Below are 9,967 nucleotides of genomic sequence, written 5' to 3' on the forward strand. Positions count from 1 at the left end.
TTCCATTTTTTTTTTTTTTTTTTTTAAATTTAATTTTCCATAATTATTTTTTTTATTTTTTTTACTTTAATTACACTCCTGTAATGTTTGAAGAACTTCAAAAAGAGTAAATCTGGATTACTTCTTATTTCATAAAATATCGGGATGAGAGTGATGCCATTCGTGACTATATAGTTGCTATCGTTAACAAAGAAGGAGATTTTTATGTTAAGTATAACCCAGTTGGCCCTACTATTGCTTGTTGTAAGAAGTTTGAGACATTTGATATTATATGCTGCCATACTTTAAAAATAGTTCATTCTTGTAAGCTATGTGTTGAGGAGATGGACTAAGAGAGCAAGGAACATGATAGTGGAAGGTATTGATGGAACCCAAGTTGAAGAAGATGTTAGCTTGAATTGTACAGAATGCTATAGACTTCTCTATCCTAACTGAGGGATATGCATTGGTTGACAGACTTGCTAATGATATGTGTGCACAACTTCAAAATTTTACAGTCGCTGCCCCCACTAGAAATCTTTCAAGTGAGTATTCTGATGTGAACATAATGAAAGGGTTTAAGAAGACAGAGCCTTGCAAACGTGGCAAGTGCCAGAAGAGCTAGGTGGAAAAGCAAAGAAAATTAAAGAAAACGGCAAAAGCAAATACTTCTCAATCTTCTCATCTAATTCAACCAAGTGCACCATCCCATATATGTTACTTAAATCAATCAAGTCGATCACAAGATATGGATAACAACATTATTCCTTACACTCAAATATTAATAGTAAGAAATCTTGAAACTTGTTTTCATTTCATTTAGTTGTGTATTAACGGTTTGGTTAATTGCATTGTCAGTTTTGTGCAAGGGTCTATTGATTATTCTTAGTCCTCATTATTCTCTTCCCAATCTTCAAACATGATAAAATTGAGTTGAATTTATTTCCTTTTGCAGAAACTAAATATTTGATTAGTTATTCCTATTTGGGTTAAACATTCACGCATTTAATGAGTTGATTTTTTGTTTTTTTTGGCTAGAAGATCCAATATATATAAAAAAAAAAAAAGGTAGAAAAAATATAGTACAAAGATGAAAGAACAACTACGAAAAAGGAAAGAAGATCCTAGAGTGAGAATCCCACCTTTGGCATTGCCATTAGCAGGAAAAACCCTCCAAGAATCTTAACCTATCAAAGATAAATATGAAACAGATACATAAATCTGTAACATGGACACATATTTGCATCTAGCTCCAGTTCCATAATCATCAAAGGGGCAACACCACCATAGGCTTTGAGGCATCTGACTTAGGTGTTGATTTTTCCAGGAAATCTACTATCGAGTTGACCTCCTGATGGCAGTGAGTAATGTTCCATTTAATTGAATCCTGATAAAATTTAAGACTCCTCCATCTTTAAAAAACAAACCAAGGAACAAGGCCTCGAGAGAGAAGAGTGACCACCGCCACAGAGTCACACTCAATCCACAGTTTCTGAACATTGATGGACATTGCATATTCTAAACTAGAAATCACTGCAAAAATTTAAGCTTCGAAATTGGACTTCACCCTTATGGCTTCTCTGAAATTAAAGATCACTTCTGCTTTCTCATTCCTAAGAACTCCTCCAATACCTGCCTTCCCTGGATTTCCTAAGGAGCAACCATCAGTGTTTAGCTTTAGCCATCCCAAAAAATAAGGACACCAGAAAACTTCCATTGGCTCCCTTTTCTTACAATGAATGTTGTGAAATCCGATATGCCTAGCAACCAACAGATCTGAAATGGAAATAGAGTTCCTAGAATGCGCCGAAGAAGAAGAACTGAGTTCTCCTTTAATCATAGCTAAACAACACTTGTAAGGTCTTGGGCATCCATCATGGCACCTTGCATTTCTCTCCATCCACAAGAAGTAAGGAACAACAATGGCGCCACTGCTTCAAACTTTTTTGAATGATATGGAGCGAGCTTTCTTCTTCCACCACTTAAACAGATCTTCAAACTTTTTGAAAAAAAGGCTACTGGATATTAAAAAGATCATAGAAGAGTTGCCAAATATGAGATGAGTATCTACATGTTAAAAATAAATGCACCTTCGATTCTTCAGCCACACCACAGAGATGACATCTAGATGATATCTAAACTCCACGCCTTCTCACTACATCAACTATTGGAAGACTATTGTGAGACAGTCTCCATCCAAAAGCGGCCTGTCGAGGCTGAAGAGGAGACTTCCATATGAGAGAATACTAGGGAACCTTTGGACTTTTCTTCCTAATGAAATCCCATGCAGAGTGGACAGAGAAAACACCAGAAGGAGAAGGCGTCCAATGGCAGGTATCTTCAAGGTCTGAAACAATAATCCGATTTACCTTAGCAAAGGAATCCTTTAAGAAAACTAAGGGCCCGTTTGATAACGTTTCTGTTTCAAAAAATGGCAGAAACATAAATTTCTGTTTCCAGAAACAGAAACGGAATTGAAGGTGTTTGATAAGTCATGTTTTTAGAAGTCGATGGTAACCAGGAAAGAATTGCCACAAGTCGTTTCCAGAACTTGTTTCGCCTGGGTCATTTCTTGAATCATAAATAAGTAAAAATTTCTATTTCTATTTCTAAAAATAAATGAAACGGAACAGTATTATCAAACGCTTTTTGCTCCGTTTCTGCTGTTTCTGGAAACAGAAACGGCAGAAACGCGTTTCTTGAAACGTTATCAAACGGGCCCTAAGTTTTCTTTAGCATTTAATGAGTTGATTTTTAGTTAGTAAATGCATTTTAAGTTATTTGCTTTTTTTGGTATGCCTCTCTTTATTGTTCATTGTATCCGTCATTATTCCATTTCTTTTGAAGCCTTTAATTTGTTATATTTGGATTAAAGTAACATTGAAGTTTATGTAGGTAGGTGAGTCTTTAGCTCAAAATGGAAGAGCAACTAGGGTTACACCTAGTAGATGGCGGTTCAAATCCATCAAAACTTTATCTTGATTCATGTTCTCTTATTCTGATTTTTTTATTTTAGGTCTCTCTCTCTCTCTCTATTTATTTAGATATTCGACCTATAAATAATTAGAATCTTATGGTTGTTTGAAAAGATCGTTAGAAAAACTTTTTGGAGAAGATGTCTAAGAGCCCTTTCACAGTCACAGGGGATGGTCCAGGAGGTGGCTTCCCGCCGGATAGGGGAAGGCAACTCCGGTTAACAGACTTTTGGAAGGCTCATCCTCCAATGGAGAAGGCGGTTTTGGATGGAGGAAAGGAGCCTTCTGCTGCTGCAAATAAATCCTTTGCCTCCATTGTTGGTTCTGATACCGAAGCTTCTGCAAAAGTGACCGTCTCAACTGATCAAATACCACACAAATCTTATGCGAATGTGGTAGGCTCAAACACACTGATGGTGGATGAACTGCCCGACCCTGTTCATGCAGGGAATTCGACCAAGGTGATCATTCCCCAGGAGGCTTACGAGGATAGATTACTAAAATATCGATTTGCCCTGATTGGCAGAATCAATTTTCGTTTTCTTTCCCTGGATGATGTTCGCAGAGAAGCCCGTGACTCTTGGAAACTGAAAGGTAAAGTGAAGATGATACCCATGGGTAAGGGCTTCACGATCTTCCAATTTGAGTCTGAGCATGACATGGCCCAGATGTGGAAGCGAAGCCCTGTGAAGATTGGAGGTCAACTCGTTCGGTTTCAAAGATGGCGTCCAGATTTTAGCATCCATGAAAAATTGATCAATAAGGTCCTAGTCTGGGTGCGATTTCCAGATCTTCCTCTGGAATATTGGCATGAAAAGGTATTATTGACAATGGCCAAGGCAGTAGGGAGGCCAGTTGGTCTCGATCAATGCACCAAGAGCGTTATATACGGAAATTATGCTCGTGTTCTGGTGGAGATGGAAGTGGGGGTTCCAAGGCTGGAGGAAATCCAAGTGGAACGCAAACAGCCTGGGACTCAAATTTTGTTCTGGTTCAAGCAGTAGTTGATATACGAGGATTCATTGGGTAAATGCGGTTTCTGCAAAAAACTGGGGCACCAAGTTCACGCATGCCGAGAAAAGAAGGCCTATGACGAGCGACAGAATGCTGGAGCCAATGCACAGATACCAGGGGCGGTATATGAAGAAGACAGAGTCAACTCGGGAACGAGTAACTCACCGGTTTGCATCAACACTTCTTTGGAAAGCAGGGATCACGATCTTGTGATTTCAAATTCAAAACGTGTGAACACTGATGGAGTACTGGCGGGATCTTGTTTTCCTCTTAATTCTCTGCCTCAGTTACCAAATGTGGAAGAAGGTGAGATTTTAATTGATTTGATTTCTCCATCTCATAATTCAATTATTCCTATTTTGGAAAATCTGGAAACGGCTAAGGAGGGGGAGATTTTAAATAAGGAAGCTCATGATAGTGAGGAAATACAGTCTGAATCTTCTGATTCAGATAAGGAGGCGTTATTTTCTGATGATGAGGTGGGCCGGTCTGATGAGGAGTCTTCCTGTGAATCTGGGCAGGAATCAGACCGGGATATGGTTAAGGAAGGAGAACCAAACCAGTTGGGTTCAGTTTTAATCACTGGACCGTTGGAGCTTCAGCAGCAAGTGAGCAAGGCTATTGCATCCTCCTCTCAGGGTGGGGTGAGGTCTTCTACTCGTCACAAAAGGACAGGGGTGTCCCTAGGTAGTTCTCGAGGAGGTCTGACCGGCAGGGGGGGTCGTACAGTGATGAATAGGGAGTATACTGCCCCATTGCAGCTCCCTTTGAGCAGGAAGGAGATTGATCGGATGGGAGTTCAAGTGGTCAACAAGGCAGCAGAGATGATTGAGAAAGGAATTGACGCAGGGGAGAAAAAGAAAAAGAAAAAGAAAGGTGGTGGTCAGACCTTGAGGTCGGACAAGTCTGATGGAACATCTTTTTAATTATGCGGATTTTCTATTGGAATATCCGAGGTGTTCGAAAGGCAGCGGCTTCTAGAGCGTTGCATATTTTTCTTCGTGATCACTCCCCTGATGTGGTGTGTATTGCAGAGCCCATGGTGGATTCTTTTTCTTTCCCTGCTCGTTTTTTTAATCGACTGGGATTCATGTCTGAATTTATCCATAACTCCCGTCTTGATAAAGTGCCAAACCTCTGGGTAGTCTGGAAAAATTCTCTTGCGAGGCCTGTAGTGGTTCAGTCTTCAGAGCAGATGATTTCAGTTTCTATGCAATGGAATGGTCAGCAGGTTGTGGTTTCTGTGATTCATGCTTCGTGTTTCAGGGCAGAGCGTAGGAATCTTTGGGTGGAGATGGGCATTGTGGCTGCCCTGTCCTGTCCATGGGTTGTTTTGGGGGACTTTAATGCCACATTATATTCCCATGAGAAGAGGGGTCCTGGTAGATTCAATGTGGGTGCCGCGGCAAAGGTCCAGGCCATGGTGGATGCCTTGAGGTCGGACAAGTCTGATGGAACATCTTTTTAATTATGCGGATTTTCTATTGGAATATCCAAGGTGTTCGAAAGGCAGCGGCTTCTAGAGTGTTGCATATTTTTCTTCGTGATCACTCCCTTGATGTGGTGTGTATTGCAGAGCCCATGGTGGATTCTTTTTCTTTCCCTGCTCGTTTTTTTAATCGACTGGGATTCATGTCTGAATTTATCCATAACTCCCGTCTTGATAAAGTGCCAAACCTCTGGGTAGTCTGGAAAAATTCTCTTGCTAGGCCTGTGGTGGTTCAGTCCTCAGAGCAGATGATTTCAGTTTCTATGCAATGGAATGGTCAGCAGGTTGTGGTTTCTGTGATTCATGCTTCGTGTTTCAGGGCAGAGCGTAGGAATCTTTGGGTGGAGATGGGCATTGTGGCTGCCCTGTCCTGTCCATGGGTTGTTTTGGGGGACTTTAATGCCACATTATATTCCCATGAGAAGAGGGGTCCTGGTAGATTCAATGTGGGTGCCGCGGCAAAGGTCCAGGCCATGGTGGATGCCTTGAGGTCGGACAAGTCTGATGGAACATCTTTTTAATTATGCGGATTTTCTATTGGAATATCCAAGGTGTTCGAAAGGCAGCGGCTTCTAGAGTGTTGCATATTTTTCTTCGTGATCACTCCCTTGATGTGGTGTGTATTGCAGAGCCCATGGTGGATTCTTTTTCTTTCCCTGCTCGTTTTTTTAATCGACTGGGATTCATGTCTGAATTTATCCATAACTCCCGTCTTGATAAAGTGCCAAACCTCTGGGTAGTCTGGAAAAATTCTCTTGCTAGGCCTGTGGTGGTTCAGTCCTCAGAGCAGATGATTTCAGTTTCTATGCAATGGAATGGTCAGCAGGTTGTGGTTTCTGTGATTCATGCTTCGTGTTTCAGGGCAGAGCGTAGGAATCTTTGGGTGGAGATGGGCATTGTGGCTGCCCTGTCCTGTCCATGGGTTGTTTTGGGGGACTTTAATGCCACATTATATTCCCATGAGAAGAGGGGTCCTGGTAGATTCAATGTGGGTGCCGCGGCAAAGGTCCAGGCCATGGTGGATGCTTGTGATTTGATTAGCTCTCCTTCCCAAGGATCCAATTTTACCTGGACAAACAATAGATGTAGAGGATATGTGGCGGCAAGGCTTGACAGAAGTTTTTTCAATGCTCAATGGTTGGACGTTTTTGGTGATTGTGGTCAGAAGGTGCTCCATAGATCAATTTCAGATCATACTCCAATCCTTTTTTCCTCAGCAGCGATTCCTAAGCCTCGAAATGCCCCGTTCAGACTTCATCGTTTTTGGATGGAAGAGGAATCCTTTGTGGACCTGGTGAGGGATGTGTGGTCTAGGGAGGTTAGGGCTGGTCCCATTGGCAGGCTGGCATATAAATTAAGGGTAGTTAAGAGTGCTCTAAAAGGGTGGGCAAGACAGACTTTCCCTAACTTGGATGTAGCTCTTAAAGATGCTACTGCAGAAGTGGAGGAAGTCCAGCGAACTATTGACCAGATAGGGATGTCTGATGAGTTATACTCCAGAGAAGCAGAGGCGAAATCTAAGCTCTTGAAAGCAGTGGAGATGCACGAAAAACTTTGGGCTGAAAAAGCTCGCTGCAATTGGGCGAAAGTTGGAGACCGTAACTCAAAATTTTTTCATCTATCTGTTAAGGTGCGATGTATAAAAAACAGCATTCGTGCTTTGAAAAAACAAGATGGTACAATGGTCTCTGAGCCGCTGCAGATGGCAGGATACGTGTCACTTTTTTTTGAAAATTTTCATAAAGCGGACCATTGCATAGATCATATGGAGCTGTTGCAGGTGATTCCTAATGAGGTGAATAGGGAGGACTCTTCCATATTAGAAGCTATTCCTGCCAGAGAAGAGATTAAGAAGGTGGTATGGGGGTTGGATCCAGATAGCTCTCCTGGCCCTGATGGGTTCCCAGGTGCTTTCTTTAAACAGTGTTGGGAGATAGTGGGTGACGATTTTTGTGGGGCTGTGATTGCTTTCTTCCGCGGTGGGAAGCTTCCGAATGGGGTAAATAACAGTTTTGTGACGCTAATTCCAAAGGTGGAGGGAGCAGTCTCTCTGGATAAATTTCGCCCCATCTGCATGGCAAACTTTTTCTGTAAAGTCCTATCAAAGATCATGGCTGAGAGGTTATCTTGCCTTCTTCCTCGATTGGTGTCAGATGAGTAAGGGGCGTTCCAGAAAGGTAAGATTATTTCATCTAATATTGGATTAGCCTCTGAGCTTGCTAATTTATTACATACATCTGTCAGAGGGGGTGGCATGGGTATTAAGATTGACGTGCAGAAAGCCTATGACACATTGTCATGGGATTTTCTTTTTGCGGTCTTGAAAAAATTTGGCTTTTCGGATGTGTGGTTAGCTTGGATTCATGAAATTTTGGTTTCTTCTAGAATTTCAGTGTTATTGAATGGTGGTCCGGTGGGTTTCTTTGGAGTTGAGAAAGGTTTGCGACAAGGGGATCCGCTATCTCCTATGCTTTTTATTTTGGCAGAAGAAGTGTTGTGTAGGGGTCTAAATGGTCTATTAAAGGAAGGAAAACTGAAGGCGCTCCCTGGTCCTAGAGGTGCTACTGTCCCCAGTCATCTGCTTTTCGCGGATGATATTTTTATTTTCATGAACGCAGGAGGAAAACATATAAGATGTCTGAGAGAATTCCTGAGTAATTACCAAGAATTTTCTGGCCAAAAAATAAGCTTGGAGAAGAGTAAGGTTTTTTTTGGCAAAGTTGCCCCTCACAGGAAGAGGTATATTTCTGATCTGCTGGGTATCCCAATTTGCTCTCTTCCGACGAGGTACCTTGGGGTTGAGATCTTCAAGGGCGCTGTCAAGAAGGATAGGATGCTTCCTCTTATGGATAAAATTAAATCTCGATTACAGGGATGGCAAGGCAAACTCCTTTCAATGGCTGGTCGTGCAGAGCTCATTCGGTCTGTGATCTTAGGTATGCCTATTCATAATTTTTCCATTTATTGGTGGCCTGAATCGGTGATTAAAACGGTGGAACGCTGGATTAGGAATTTCCTATGGTCTGGGGATATTTCCACAGTGAAGAAAATCACTGTGAAATGGGAAGAGATATGCCGACCTAAGGAGGAAGGGGGTTTAGGTATCAGGCGATTGAGGGATGTCAACTGTGCAGTGATTAGCAAACTTGTGTGGCAAATGAAGCATGAAGGATCTGCTTTTAGTTCCTTTTTGAGGGCTAGATTTGTGAATGAAGGTGGAGACCTCAAGAAGGGTTATAGAGCATCTTCAGTGTTTAAAGGAATTGTGAAGATGTGGAATTTTGTATCTCTATCTGAGCGGTGGATGGTGGGTACAGGTGAGGACATATTTTTTTGGAAGGATCGATGGATGGGTCCTTTGTCTATTGCTGAGCTCTCCCCCCTCCCTTTGTCTCATTTTTCTTATAGCAATTGCAGAGTGGTAGATTTTATTGAAGATGGTAAGTGGTGTTTTCCCCCTATTCAGTCTGAATTTTTAAAAGATATATTCAAAGCTATAGGGAATATATCTTTGCCACAAGGTCAGAAAGACTGATGCTGCGGGTCTCTATCCTCCTTAGGAGCTTTCTCCACTAAATCGGCCTGGGAAGCATTGAGAAAGGTTTCTCCTAAAGTGGGCTGGGCAAAAATGGTGTGGAGCTCGGTTTTGATCCCCCGCCAATCAGTTTTTGGCTGGAGACTTATACATGGAAAGCTTCCTTGTGATGACAAGGTAAAAAGAAAAGGAGTGCCGCTCCCTTCTAGGTGTGAGGTGTGCAATAAGGCTGAGGAGTCTATAAATCACTTGTTCGTGAAATGTGATGGAGATGTCTACATTTGGAGGGCGTTTGCTGGAGTCTTTGGTTTTCATTGGTCCTATCAGGGGGATGATTTTTTAGCGCATGTTTCATGGTGGACTCAAAAATCCAAATCCATTGGACTGTCTCAAATGTGGATGGCTGGTTTGATTCTTGTTCCATACTTTATTTGGATGGAAAGGAATTCTAGAAGATTTAGGGGTCTCCATCGATCTTATGGTCAAGTCTTTCATACAATAATGGAGGAGATTAGAAGACGTGGCCCAGGAAAAAATGACAGAATAAAATCTCGACTAGATTCTGAGAGATGCTTGAGGCTTAATATAGAGGTGCCAAGAAGGAAGATTAAAGGGGTGCAAGAAATTTTCTGGCTGCCTCCGATGGATGGATGGTGGAAGCTAAATTGTGATGGCTCGTCCTTGGGTAATCCAGGGAATGCTGGAGCAGGTGGCATTATAAGGGACAGCAAGTGCCAGATTGTAGCGATTTATAGCTCCTATTTAGGAATAGCTTCAAATTTCCATGCTGAATTTCAAGCTTTAATTGAAGGAATTGAGAGAGCAAGAGAGCTGAATTGTGCATCTCTGTGGATTGAATGTGATTCGGGCGCTGTGGTGCTCATGTTTCAAAGGGGTTGGGTCCCGTGGGTTGTTTGGCAAAGGTGGTCTTCCCTTATTTCTTATCTCAGTGGTATAAGATGGAAAATCACTCAT

This window comes from Macadamia integrifolia, chromosome 7, assembly GCF_013358625.1.
Source record: "Macadamia integrifolia cultivar HAES 741 chromosome 7, SCU_Mint_v3, whole genome shotgun sequence".
Taxonomy (NCBI): Eukaryota; Viridiplantae; Streptophyta; class Magnoliopsida; order Proteales; family Proteaceae; genus Macadamia; species Macadamia integrifolia.